We start from the raw sequence: 14064 nt of genomic DNA on the forward strand, positions 1-14064 counted from the left end.
TGAATTTATCTTCCCCAATGACAAATCCCTCCAAGGAAAGATCCTCCCATGTAGCCTCGTCCCATCGGCCCCCCACCCAAACCAAAAAAAACCTTAAAACGTCTGTACACTTTCCAATAACTATTACTGTATGTAAACACTGGTCAAAGTTTGTAACTTGCAGCCCCTCCTCCAGGGATAGAGGCTTAATGCTAGTCGGGATTTAAAATAAGAGCTATGAGTCACGAGGTACTTCTAAATATCAAAATTCATTAAGATCCGATCACCCACTCGTAAGCTAAAAATACCTAATTTTTTCTAATTTTTCCTCTCCCATCAGCCCCCCAGATAGTCGAATCGGGAAAGACGACTTTCAATTTTCATCGTTTTAGCACGATTCAGTCGCTGTTCAGTCTCTGACCTGTTAAGACCAATTCATTCTCTTAAAAGGATTAATAACCAGTTTTTGAACAAGCGTGGAAAAAGGATTATATTCTGAATCAATTAGAGACTAAATTTATTCTGTTGTAACAAAATATTACCTGTATGGACTCATTTATTTGCCAAGATTGATTGGAAGATTAAAAATTGTAGTGAATTTTCTATGACAAATTGAAAAAAAGGAAAAGAAAAATTGAAGCTTTTATAATAGTAGTGCTCGACTGAGATTGATTAAAGCTGTTTGCCATGGTTATGTTTAAAGCTAAGATAAAGCTTTTTAAGGTAGGCGATTTGCAATTTTTGGTTCCCCTTCTAATCCTTTTTGGTACTGTATTTAGTGTTAATAATGGCTGGAAAAAGGAAGAAGGTCAAACGGGGAGAAAAAGCTATGGCGATTATATCGGCATCGGATAATTCAATGTTGAATGACTCCAGCTCGCCCGATTCAAGAGGAGTAGAAAATATTTCACTGAGGTCGTTAGCTAATAATATTAGCACAATTTTGGCCACAATTCAGTCAAATACTGAAGGTCTGAATGATTTATGATTTATCTGGATCAGTTAGGTCCATTGATTCTTGATTATCACACCTTGAGAATTCTGTTGCTAGCTCCCAAAAGGAAGTCTCCGAATTAACGCGATTCTCCTAGGTTGAAAGCGAATTCTATTTCCTATAGCATTGAGATACGTACCGAGATTTCCTCCTTTCTCATTGGCTTAATTGCTCCTTGAGGGGTGTACCAGAATATCTAAAGACTGTTGACTTCCTTCTACATTACGACCAGATTTAAAGGGAATTTAGCTTTTTCACATGTCTAATTGGTAACAGCTGACCATTGGAATTTGGTTGGTTACAAGTCAGATAACAGTTTAGCATTTGAATTTTCATATTGGGCAGAAAAAAACAAGAACAAATAAGGGATGGGAAAACCTGAGACATTGGTAAGTTCTATCTCAACGTTATAGTGGAGTATAATACTTTTATTCATTTACAAGTTCATTTGCAAACAGTTCGTGGTAACGAACTGTAGTAAGGAGCGACCCGGCTCAATAGTAACCAAAACTCTAAAAAGCGGAGTTTTGATACAAATAGTTACATCAAAAGAATTGCATTTTAATGCTAATTTTAAATATATAAATTATATAGGAGCGACCCGGCTCAATTGTATCCGAAACTCTAAAAAATTGAATTTTGATATCAATAGCTACATCAAAAGAATTATTTGTATTCTGATAATTATATAAATTTCATCAAGTTTAGTCTTATCGGTCAAAAGTTACGAGTCTGAGAAAATCTGCCTTTTTTAGAAAATAGAGGGAAATACCCTCTAAAAGTCATAGAATCTTAACAAAATCATCTATCAGATTCAGCGTATCCGAGAACCCTACTGTAGAAGTTTCAAGCCCCTATCATAAAAAATGAAATTTTGTATTTTTTGCCAGAAAAACAGATAACGGATGTGTGTTTATTTGTTTTTTGTTGTTTTTATGGCACTTGGTATTAACCAAGTGTAGTATAGCAACCGCAAATTCTGTAGGTTTGTCGGTCCCGGTTTTGCTACTTTAGGCACTTCCAGGTAAGATAGGACGATGAAATTTCGCAGGCCTATCAGGGACCGGACCAGATTAAATTAAAAATAGTCGTTTTCACAATTTGACCCTCTGGGGGGAGTGGGGGGTCGGTTAATTCGGAAAAAATAGAAAAAATGAAGTATTTTTAACTTACGGACTGGTGATGGGGTCTTAATTAAATTTGATTTTTGGAAGGATATCGTGTCTCAAGAGCTCTTATTTTAAATCCCGACTGGATCCGGTGACATTGGGGGGAGTACGGGCGGGGCCCTAAAATCTTGAAAAACGCTTAGATCGTGATAAAACTTGGTAGCAAAAATAATCATAAGTTCTAGATACGTGACTGAAATAACTGGAACAGATTCGCTCTCTTTGGGGGAGTTGGGGGGAGGGTTAATTTGAAAAATTAAAAAAACTGAGGTATTTAACTTACGAAGGAGTGATCGGATCTTAATGAAATTTGATATTTAGAAGGATATCGTGTCTCAGAGTTCTTATCTTAAATCCCGACCGGATCCAGTGAAGGGGAAGTTGGAGGGGGGAGGGGGGTGGAATCTAAAATCTTGGAAAATTCTTAGAGTGGAGGGATCGGGATGAAACTTGGTGGGAAAAATAAGCACAAGTCCTAGACATAACCGGAGTGATATAACCGGAACGGATCTGATTGCTTTGGGGGAGTTGGGGGAAGGGTTGATTCTAAAAAATTAGAAAAAAATGAGGTATTTTTGACTCACGAAAGAGTGATTTTATCTTAATGAAATTCCGTATTTAGAAGGAACTGGAAACTCAGATCTCTTATGTTAAATCCCGACCAGATCCAATGTCATTAGGGTGGGGTAGGGGAGGACCGGAAATTTTGGAAAACGCTTAAAGCGGAGAGATCAGGATGAAACTTGGTGGAAATACTAAGCACAAGTCCAAGATAGGTGACTGACATAATCGGACCGGATCCGCTCTCTTTGGTGGAGTTGGGGGGGGGGGGAGTAATTCTGGAAAATTAGAAAAAATGAGGTATTTGTAACTTACGAACGGGTGATCCAATCTTAATGAAATTTGATATCTAGAAGGATCTTGTGCTTTAGAATTCTCAATTTGAATCTCGACCAGATCTGGTGACAGTGAAGGGAGTTGGAGGGGAAAACCGAAATTCTTGGAAAACGTGAAAAATCGAGTTATCTTATGAATGGGTGATCGGATCTTAATGAAACTTGATATATAGAAGAATCTTATGTCTCAGATGCTCCATTTTCAATTCGAATCGAATCCAAGGACATAAAGGGTTGGAGGGGGGAAACAGAAATCTTGGAAACCGGAAATCTTGGAAAACGCTTGGAGTGGAGAGATCGGGATGAAACTTAATGGGAAGAATAAGCACAAGTTATAAAGAGGAAATTGACATAATTGGTACGGATACGTTCTCTTTGGGGGAGCTTGGGGTTGTTAATTTGGAAAAATTAGAAAAATTGAGGCATTTTTAACTTAAGAATGGGTGACCGGATCTTAATGAAATTTGATAATTAGAAGAAACTCATCTCTCAGAGCTCTTCTATCAAATCCCCACCAGATCTGTTGACATTGGGGGGAGCTGGAGGGGAAAACCGGAAATCTTGGAAAACATTTTGTAGGCCTACAATCGGTGTTTCTTTACTTTTAAAAGCCAATAATGATTAAAATAATGTGTTTTTCAGAATAATCTTCTTTTTTAAAAATAATGTTCATACATTTTATAGGTCTGCAATCGGTGTTTCTTTACTTTTAAGGCCAATAATGTTTAAAATAATGTGATTTTAAGAAGGATGTTCTTTTTAAAAATAATGTTCATATATTTTATAGGCCTACAATCGTTGTTTCTTTACTTTTAAAGGCCAATAATGTTATAAAATAATGTTCTTTAAGAATAATGTTTTTTTTAAATAATTTTCATACATTTTATAGGTCCACAATCAATGTTTCTTTAATTTTAAAGGCCAATAATGTTTAAAATAATGTGTTTTTAAGAATAATGTTCTTTATAAAATAAAGTTCATACATTTTATAGGCCTACAATCAGTGTTTCTTTACTTTTAAAGGGCAAAAATGTTTAAAATAATGTTTTTAAAAATATTGTTCTTTTTAGAAATAATGTTCATACATTTTATAGGCCTACAATCGGTGTTTCTTTACTTTTAATGGTCAATAATGTTTAAAATAATGTGTTTTTGAAAATAATAATCTTTTTAAAAATAATGTTCATACATTTTATGGGCCTACAATCGGTGTTTCTTTACTTTTAAAGCCAAACTGTTATCTGCTTTGTAACAGCTTTGTAAACTAACAAATTCCAATTCGTATGAAGTGTTAAAAACGATATTGCCTCAAGGTATTGTTATCAATTATACATGCTTTCAACTTCCTTTTAAATCTGGTCGTAATGCTAGGGGGAAGTCAACAGTCTTAATGATATTCTGGCAAACCCATTAATATAATGGGGCAAATCCATTATTAATGGGATAATGGGATAATTAATAAATAATGGGGCAAACCCATTATTAAGAATTATTGCTAAAATCACGTCTTATAACTACAAACTTAAGAATCTTTGGGATTATTTATCCGTATAAGATCTACAAAATTACACAAAAATCAAGGCTGTATGATTAATACAACCCTTTAAAATAGTGAAGGAAGAATATCTTAAATAGCCGATTTTAAAGGAAACTGATGATAATAATAAAAAAAAGAATTCACGGCCAAAAATTTTGGAATCTTGTGGCAAATCGAGAGGCTACTTCCCAATTCTCTAGGTCTTCTAAAAGTAGTTTTATTACTACTTTAAAAAATTAGAGGTGTCCCCGCTAATTAATTTTTTATGAAGCTCTAAAGAAGAAAAAAATGAAAATTAGTTCGGACTAATCTTGTTAAAGCTTTCAATGAAGCGACAGTAATTTTTTCATCAAAGAATCTGCTCGTGTCTGTTGTTAATACGCATTTCACTGCTATAGGAAAATAGCATTGGCTTCAAACCTGGGAGAATGACCTTAAAACCTAGAATAGCTACTGTTGAAAGTGAGTCAAAAATGATAAAAAGTAATTTATCTCTATTAGCGGAAGAAAATGCTCGTTTAACATCTGAGTTATTTTTATTGAAAGGGAGAACAATGAGAATAGAAAGCAGAGATACTGAAAAAAAATTTATTGCTTTGGAATGTCCCAGTTAATGATGAAGAATCAGCTATTCAATGGTAGACATTAACCGTGAAAAACAATTTATCAAAGTGGAAGTTGCAAGAAAAGAAGCCCGAATTCTTATATTGAAAAACGCTAGGAGGTTGAAAAACAAGTCAATTTTAGAGCATTCTAATATCTCTGTGACGGATGATGCCCCGCAATCGGTCCGAGAAGTTTGAAGGAAATTATTTGCTGTGAGGATAAAATTACTTAACAGTGGAGTTAATCGTGGGGATGTTTGGTTGAATAAATCGATCCCACCACTTTTGTGTATACGCCAGTGTCCAAACATTGAGCCTCTAAAAGTGATTAAATAAAAAAAACAAGTTTTTTTAAATGAAAGTAAGGAGCGACATTAAAACTTAACATGAACAGAAATTACTCCGTATATGAAAGGGGCTTTTCTTCCTCAACGCCTCCCTCTGTACGCTAAAGTTTGACTCTTTCTCTTAGCTCTACTTTTTTAAAAAGGAAAAAACTTTAGCGTAAAGAGCGGGGCGTTGAGGAAGAAAGGCCCCTTTCATATACGGAGTAATTTCTGTTCGTTTTAAGTTTTAATGTCGCTCCTTACTTTCATTTAAAAAAACTTGTTTTTTTATTTAATTTCTGGACGTTTTTTAATTCATGCATCTTTTGATCTTGGCTCTCCGCACATAAATAATTAAAACGAAATTTGCATATCAATTTTCTTTTTGTCTAAATGGCTTTCTCGTAGTTTTAATCGGAAGATTTTGAGAAAAAAGGAGAGGGAGGAAGCCTAGCTGCCCTCTAATTTTTTGATTACTTAAAAAGGCAACTATAACTTTTAATTGTTTTACGAACATTTTCATTAGTAAAAAATATTCGTAATTTACGAATTAACTTACGTAGCGAACTTCTATGTTCGTATATTTTTATTGTGTATATGAGGGAGTTCACCTCTCGTCGATACCTCGCTCTTTACACTAAAGCTTAAATTCTATCCCAATTCCTTAAGAATGACCCTTGAATCACAAAGGCCGTAGAATAAATAGCTGAAATTACTAAAGATACTTTCGCGTAAAGAGCGAGGTATTACGAGGAGGTAAATCCCTCATATGCGCAATAATTTCTCCTCGTTTTAAGTTTTAATGCTGCTCCTCACTTTCAGTAGAAAAAACTTCTCATATTTTATTTTTATTTTATTTTTTCCTTGTTTTTTTAAATAATGCAAAAAATCCTACGCCCCCTTCATTGAACTCTCCCTCCTAAACCAAAAAAAATCCCCCTGAAAACGTCCGTACATTTCCCAGTAACCATTACTATATGTAAACACAGGTCAAAGTTTGTAACTTGCAACCCCTCTCAGGGAGACTGCGGGGTAGTAATTCGTCCCCAAAGACATAGTTATTAGGTTTTTTGACTATGGTGAATAAAATGGCTATCTCAGAATTTTGATCCAGCGACTTTTGGGAAAAAATGAGCGTGGGAGGGGGCCTAGGTGCCCTTTAATTTTTTTGGTCACTTAAAAAGGTCACTAGAACTTTTAATTTCCGTTAGAATGAGCCCTCCCGCGAAATTCTAGGACGACTGGGTCGATACGATCAACCCTGGGAAAAAAAACAAATAAACACGCATCCGTGATTTGTCTTCTGGCAAAAAATGCAAAATTCCACATTTTTGTAGATAGGAGCTTCAAACTTCTACAATAGAGTTCTCTGATACGCTGAATCTGATAGTGTGATTTTCGTTCAGATTGTAGGACTTTTAGGGGGTGTTTTCTCCTATTTTCTAAAATGAGGCAAATTTTCTCAGGCTCGTAACTTTTTATAAGTCAGACTAATCTCGATGAAAGTTATATATTTGAAATCAGCATTAAAATGCAATTTTTTTGATGTGGCTATTGGTATCAAAATTCCATTTTTTAGAGTTTTGGTTACTATTGAGCCGGGTCGCTCCTTACTACGGTTCGTTACCACGAACTGTTTGACTGTTGACAAAGTAAATAAGGATTTTATGGATTCTGTTTTGGCGCATATCCCTTATAGAGTTGATATTCATAGGGGTGGATTTGGAAGTTCTATGGAAAAGTGAATTTTTTTCCTTTTTTCAGTTATTTTATGTATTTGATGTTTGAAGATTGGGTTGGACGCGCGAAGGGATAATTTGAATGAAATGAAGGGTAGTAACAAAATTACGAGTGAAGAAAGTTTTTTGTGTGATTTTTTCTTTTTTGATCATTTAGTTGTAGTTGGGAGAGTTTGCTTGGTTGTTGCATTTCGGTACTTACAATGTCTATGGATTCCCGTGTTTTTTCTTTCGTATTTCATGTTGAATTATCTGTGAGTTTTAATGCTTTCATTTTTCAACGGGAGAGGCATGGGGGGTACTCTTTGGCGTGAGTCCAATGCACGATAATGGTTAATCAAGTTCATGGGATCCCTGCATCTAGGCTGGAAGAATTTGAAAGAAAATCAGCCCTCTTTAGTAATGTATTCCAAACGCCCCTAGCCCATGATAATAATCAAATTTTAAACTCTATTTTTAGTCCCCCCAAATAAATATTTGTTTTCTCATGAAATAGCTCATAAAAACCAAAATATGAGGAGAATATCTTTTTGGAACTGTCGTGGTTGGAGGAGTGGGCAAGGTGCGACTGAAAATTTTTTATTTGAATCGGGCACGGATATTCTTGGGGTTTGTGAAACATTTTTAGATGAAAACTCGGCAAATAAAATTAATATTAGTGATTTCCAATTCTTTCACGTAAGCAGAAATAAAAAAAAGCAAGGTGGTTTAGCAATACTAGTTAAAAATTATATTCCGGCGCGACTGAAAGAAGAATTTCTATATCTGAATACTGAGATGGTTTTTGAAAGCTGCATTGTTGAATGTTTTTTTTTTACCAAATAATGAAAAAAACGTAGTTGCTGTAATTTATCGTCCTCCCTCATTTAGCATGGCAGACTTTATTGACAAATTTTAAAATGTGTTAAGCGTGATATCAAATCTTCGAATGCCATTTTTTATCCTTGAGGACTTCAATATTGACTTAATGGGATGCCTCTCATCAAGCCTGCAAAGGATTGACCGACATGTCCTTCAGTTCTTAGCATGTAACCTTACACATGGTATGAGCCCAGTATGTTTTATTCCGATACGAATTACAAATTCATCTTTTTCACTGATTGATAACATTTTTGCACCTTATCCATGTGAGGCTACATTCGTGGTTATGGAAGATACGTCTGATCATTGTATTTTAATGTCTGACTTCAGAGCGCAAAAGATAGCCAATAAAGAAAACCCTATGAAAAGGAGAAATTTTTCAAAAATAAATATGAATCAACTGAAATCTAGTCTTAGCGATATAGATTAGAGTGAAGTTACTAACGAGAATGATTCAAATACATCCTTGGATGTATTTCATCGAATTCTGAACGAAAAACCGAATTTTCATTGCCCATTTAGAGCTACATACCGGAAAAGAAGCTCACCCAAAAAACCTTGGATAAGTTTATAGCTTTTAAAATCTATCAAGGAAAAAAATCGGCTCTGTAAGATAAAAATGAAATACCCATCAGCTCATAATGTACAGCGATTCAAAAATTATAAAAAATTGCTGGTTAAAATTCTTAGAACAAGTGAACAAATTTATTATGAAAATTCATTGAAAAAATCGGATTCACCTCGGACTACATGGAAATTAATCAAGGAAAAAATTGGAAACAATACTGACATCACAAACTGAAGTGATCATAAATGAAAGTGGTATTAAATTGAAGGGGAAGGATGTTGTTGCAGATTATTTTTGTAATTACTTTTCCCATTTTAGTGCTACTGCTGATCTGGAATCCCCTGAATCTTTATTTGGTTCATATAAAGATTATCTACCGTCATCCGAAAATTCTAGTATGTTCCTGGCCCCTGTTACTTTCGGTGAATTCCAGAAAGTAATTACGAATTTAAAACGTGGTAATTCCCTAGGTCTAGATGGGCTCTCCACAAATATTCTGAACGAACTTGATTGTGTAATCCATGTCCCATTGCGTCATATTTTAGATGCATCTATCATCAGGGATCTTTCCAGAAGTATGGAAATCTGCACGAGTTATTCCAATTCATAAGAAAGGTGATAAGACAGATGTAGGCAACTATCGCCCAATAGCTATTCTTTCTCCAATATCTAAGGTTCTAGAAAAAAAATATTCAAAAAAGAATTGTATCCTATTTTAATAAAAGGAATTTATTTACTAAAAATCAGTTTGGATTCAGGTCGGGTCATTCCACTGAACAAGCTATTGCTGCGCTAATCTTAGAGATTAATGATTCACTAAGTGACCATAATCATGTGTCTGTTCTCTTCTATGATATAAAAAAGGCATTTGATACGCTACACCATGAAATCTTAAGCATTTGATAACACAGGTATTAGAGGTAAAGACCTAGATCTAATGAAATCTTACCAGCATGATTGAAAAATTCAGATAGAAATAAATGGACATCTATCAAGCCATATCGTTATTGATGATGTTGGAGTCCCCCAGGTATCAGTATTGGGGCCATTACTATTTTTGATCTATATTAATGACCTCCCAAGGTGTTTACCCCAAGATAATAGCTTAGCAGTAATTTTTGCAGATGATACGGTTGTGACAGTAAAAACTAAAACCCCATCTTTGTTGGTTGATAAAATGGTGACAGCACTGAAATCTTTGAATAAATGGTTTGCGTGTAACTCCCTAGCTAAGAACTTTTCTAAAACTGAATTCATGGTTGTTGGGTGGTCACAGCTTGCGATAAATAAAATTACCATAGATGAGTTAATTGTAAATGAAAGTAAGATAAAAAGAGTACATTCATTTCGTTACTTTGGGATTATTCTCGATGAGCTTTTATCTTTCCGTAAGCATTCTGATGATTTGAGACTGAAACTTGCCCCCATCACTTAGGTTGTCTTCATAGATTGAAGACAACCTAATCCTTAACACCATCCTTAAAATTTTATACCCTTCTCTAATTGAATCATATCTTAGTTAAATAAAAAAAAAACAAGTTTTTTCAACTGAAAGTAAGGAGCGACATTAAAACTTAAAACGAACAGAAATTACTTCGTATATGAAAGGGGCTGCTTCCTCATCAACGCCCCACTCTTTACGCTAAAGTTTGACTCTTTCTCTCAACTCTTCTTTTTAAAACAGTAAAAAACTTTAGTGTAAAGAGCGGGGCGTTGATGAGGAAGCAGCTCCTTTCATATACGAAGTAATTTCTGTTCGTTTTAAGTTTTAATGTCGCTCCTTACTTTCAGTTGAAAAAACTTGTTTTTTTTATTTAATTTCTGAACGTTTTTGAATCAATGCATGTTTTGATTTTGGCTCTCCGCAGAGGAATTATTAAAACGAAATTTGCATATTTATTTATTTTTTTGGCTAAATGGCTTTCTCATAATTTTGATCGAATAATTTTGAGACAAAAAGAGCGGGGGAGGAAGCCTAGTTACCCTCCAATTTTTTGGTTAATTAAAAAGGCAACTAGAACTTTTAATTTTTTACGAATCTTTTTATTAGTAAAGATATACGTAACTTATAAATTAGCTTACGTAAAGAATTTTTTATTCTCGTTTTTATTACACATATGAGAGGGTTCGGTTCGCCCCCTCATCAGTACCTCTCTCTTTACACTAAATCTTAAATTTTGTCCCAACTCGTTAAGAATGACCCCTGAATCTCAAAAACCGTAGAATAAATAGTTGACATTACTAAAAATACTTTAGCGTAAAGAGCGAGGTATTAGGAGGTGAGCCCCTCATTTGGGTAATAATTTTTGTTCGTTTTAAGTTTTAATGCTGCTCCTTACTTCCAGCTGAAAAAAACTTTTTCATATTTATTTTTTCTTTGTTTTTTGTTTGTTTAAACAATGCTAGTAAATCCTGCCCTCCCTTCATGGAAATTTTCTTCCCCCATGACAAATTCCTCGATGGAAAGTTCCCCCAGTATATCCTCCTCTTCTCAACCCCTCCCCCCAACCAAAACATCCTCCTGAAAACGCCTGTACACTTCCCAATAACCATTACTATATGTAAGCACTGGTCAAAGTTTGTAACTTATAGCCCCTCCCACGGGGACTGGGGAGGAGTAAGTCGTCTCCAAAGACATGGTTATAAGGTTTTTCGACTACGCTGAATAAAATGGCTATCTCAGAATTTTGATCCGTTGACTTTGGGAAAATAATTAGCGTGGGAGGGGGCCTAGGTGCCCTCTAATTTTTTTGGTCACTTAAAAAGGGCACTAGAACTTTTCATTTCCGTTAGAATGAGCCCTCTCACAACATTCTAGGAAAACTGAGTCGATACGATCACCCCTGGGAAAAAACAAAACAAAAAACAAACAAATAAACACGCATCCGTGATCTGCCTTCTGGCAAAAAATACAAAATTCCACATTTTTGTAGATAGGAGCTTGAAACTTCTAAAGTAGGGTTCTCTGATACGCTGAATCTGATGGTGTAATTTTCGTTAAGATTCTGACTTTTAGGGGGTGTTTCTCCCTATTTTCTAAAACAACGCAAATTTTCTCAGGCTCGTAATTTTTGATGCGTAAGACTAAACTTGATGAAACTTATATATTTAAAATCAGCATTAAAATGCAATTCTTTTGATGTAGCTATTGGTATCAAAATCCCATTTTTTAGAGTTTTGGTTTCTATTGAGCCGGGTCGCTCCTTACTACAGCTCGTTACCACGAACTGTTTGATTATTGCCCCGTAGTTTATCTCAACACATTTATGGTCCATCTGCAGCCTCTTCAGATAATTCAAAATAAGGCAATTAGAATTCTGGGTGTTTTTGTTCATCACCCTGCGAGACTTAAAAATCTGCCAGAAACCCAAACTTTATTTATTTTTCTCAATACACTTAATCTCAAACAATTGAAGGACGTGCATACAGCAATGTGGTATTATGATATCCAATCCTCAGCAAATTATTTCCATGATTTGGGTATAATTGGAACTCCCACTTCTCCTGCCCACTGAATCCGCTCCGAGAAGTATCGCCTTCCGCCAATCAAATCAGAAAGAGCTAGATTCTCAATCAGATACCAGATTCCTCATATTGTAAATAAACTTAACTTAGCAGAAATGTCCCGAAGTTTCAGAAGTCGATTTTCTTTGAAAAAACATATTTCAAAAATAATTCTTTGCCTGGATGTCGCGATTGATTAATAACATGTTTTAGTATGTATTTTGCTGTGGTGTTCTTACGCTGGGATGGCCTTCTCTATGATCTCCTACCTTGTATGCTTTTTTGTCTTAGTTTCTTTTCTCTTTTTGTAATTCTTAGTATGACGAGACGCTGTGTTTTTTTCTATGCATTTGTACTGCCCTAGCCTTACGAGCTCTGCTCTCTGTTGGGGCATAATATTATTTTTGTATATTTTAATTTGAATTAATAAATATTGATTGATTGATAGCACGTCCAGAAGCACCAAACTCGCCAAAGCACTGGAACCTCCCTCCTAACTTTTCCGAAGAGAGCGGATCCAGTCCGGTTACGTCAATCACGTACGTAGGATATTTGCTTATTCTGCCCACCAAGTTTCATCCCGATCTCTCAACTCTAAGCGTTTTCCAAGATTTCCGGTTCCCTTCTCCAACTCTCCCAATGTCACCAGATCTGGTAATGATTTAAAATAAGAGCTCTGAGACATGAGTTCCTTCTAAATATCAAATTTCATTAAGATCCGATCACCCGTTCTTAAGTTAGAAATACCTCAATTTTTCTAATTTTTCCGAATTAACACCCCCCCAACTTCCCCAAAGAGCAGATTTGTTCCAATTATGTCAATCACGTATGTTGAATTTGTGCTTATTCTTCCCATCAAGTTTCATCCCGATCTCTCCCCTCTAAGCGTTTTCCAAGATTTCCGGTTTCCAAGATTTCTGTTTCCCCCTCCAACCCCTTATATCCCCGAATCCAATTCGAATTGAAAATAGAGCATCTGAGACATAAAATTATTCTATATATCAAGTTTCGTTAAGATCCGATAACCCATTCGTAAGATAAAGGTACCTCAATTTTCACGTTTTCCAAGAGTTCCAGTTTCCCCTCCAACTCCCCCCAATGTCACTGGATCTGGTCTGGATTTAGAATAAGAGCTTTGAAGCACAAGATCCTTCTAAATATCAAGTTTTATTAAGATCTGATCGCCCGTTTGTAAGTTAGAAACACCTCATTTTTTCTAATTTTTCAGAATTACCCCTCCCTCCAACTCCACCAAAGATAACAGATCCGTTCCAGTTATATCAATCACGTATCTAGGACTTTTGCTTATTTTCCCCACCAAGTTTCATTCCGATCCCTCCATTCTAAGCGTTTTCCAAGATTTTAGGTTTCCCCCTCCAACTCCCCTCTATGTCACCGGATCCGGTCGGAATTTAAAGTAAGAGCTGTGAGGCACGATATTATTCTAAATATTGAATTTCGTTAAGATCCAATCATCTTTTTGTGAGTTAAAAATACCTCATTTTTTTCTAATTTTTCCAAATTGTCCCCCCACTCCCCTCCCCTGATGGTCGAACGAAGGAAACGACTATTACTAATTTAATCTGGTCTGGTCCCTGACACGCCTGCAAAATTTCATCGTCCTAGCTTATCTGGAAGTGCCTAAACCTGCAAAACCGGGACAGACAAACAGACGGACAGACAGACAGAGACAGACCGACAGAATTTACCATCGCTATATGTCACTTTGTTAATACCAAACGCCATAAAAGTAAGCGTGAGAGAGGGCATGGGTGCCTAGTGACTTACCTTTTTATTGAAGTAAAATAACTAAATAACTAAACTCAATTACTAAACTTCAATAACTTTTTTTAACAGCGTTAAGCTTTACCGTTCTTAGAGTTATT

The sequence above is a fragment of the Artemia franciscana genome, chromosome 13 (assembly GCF_032884065.1).
Source record: "Artemia franciscana chromosome 13, ASM3288406v1, whole genome shotgun sequence".
In the NCBI taxonomy this organism is placed as follows: domain Eukaryota; kingdom Metazoa; phylum Arthropoda; class Branchiopoda; order Anostraca; family Artemiidae; genus Artemia; species Artemia franciscana.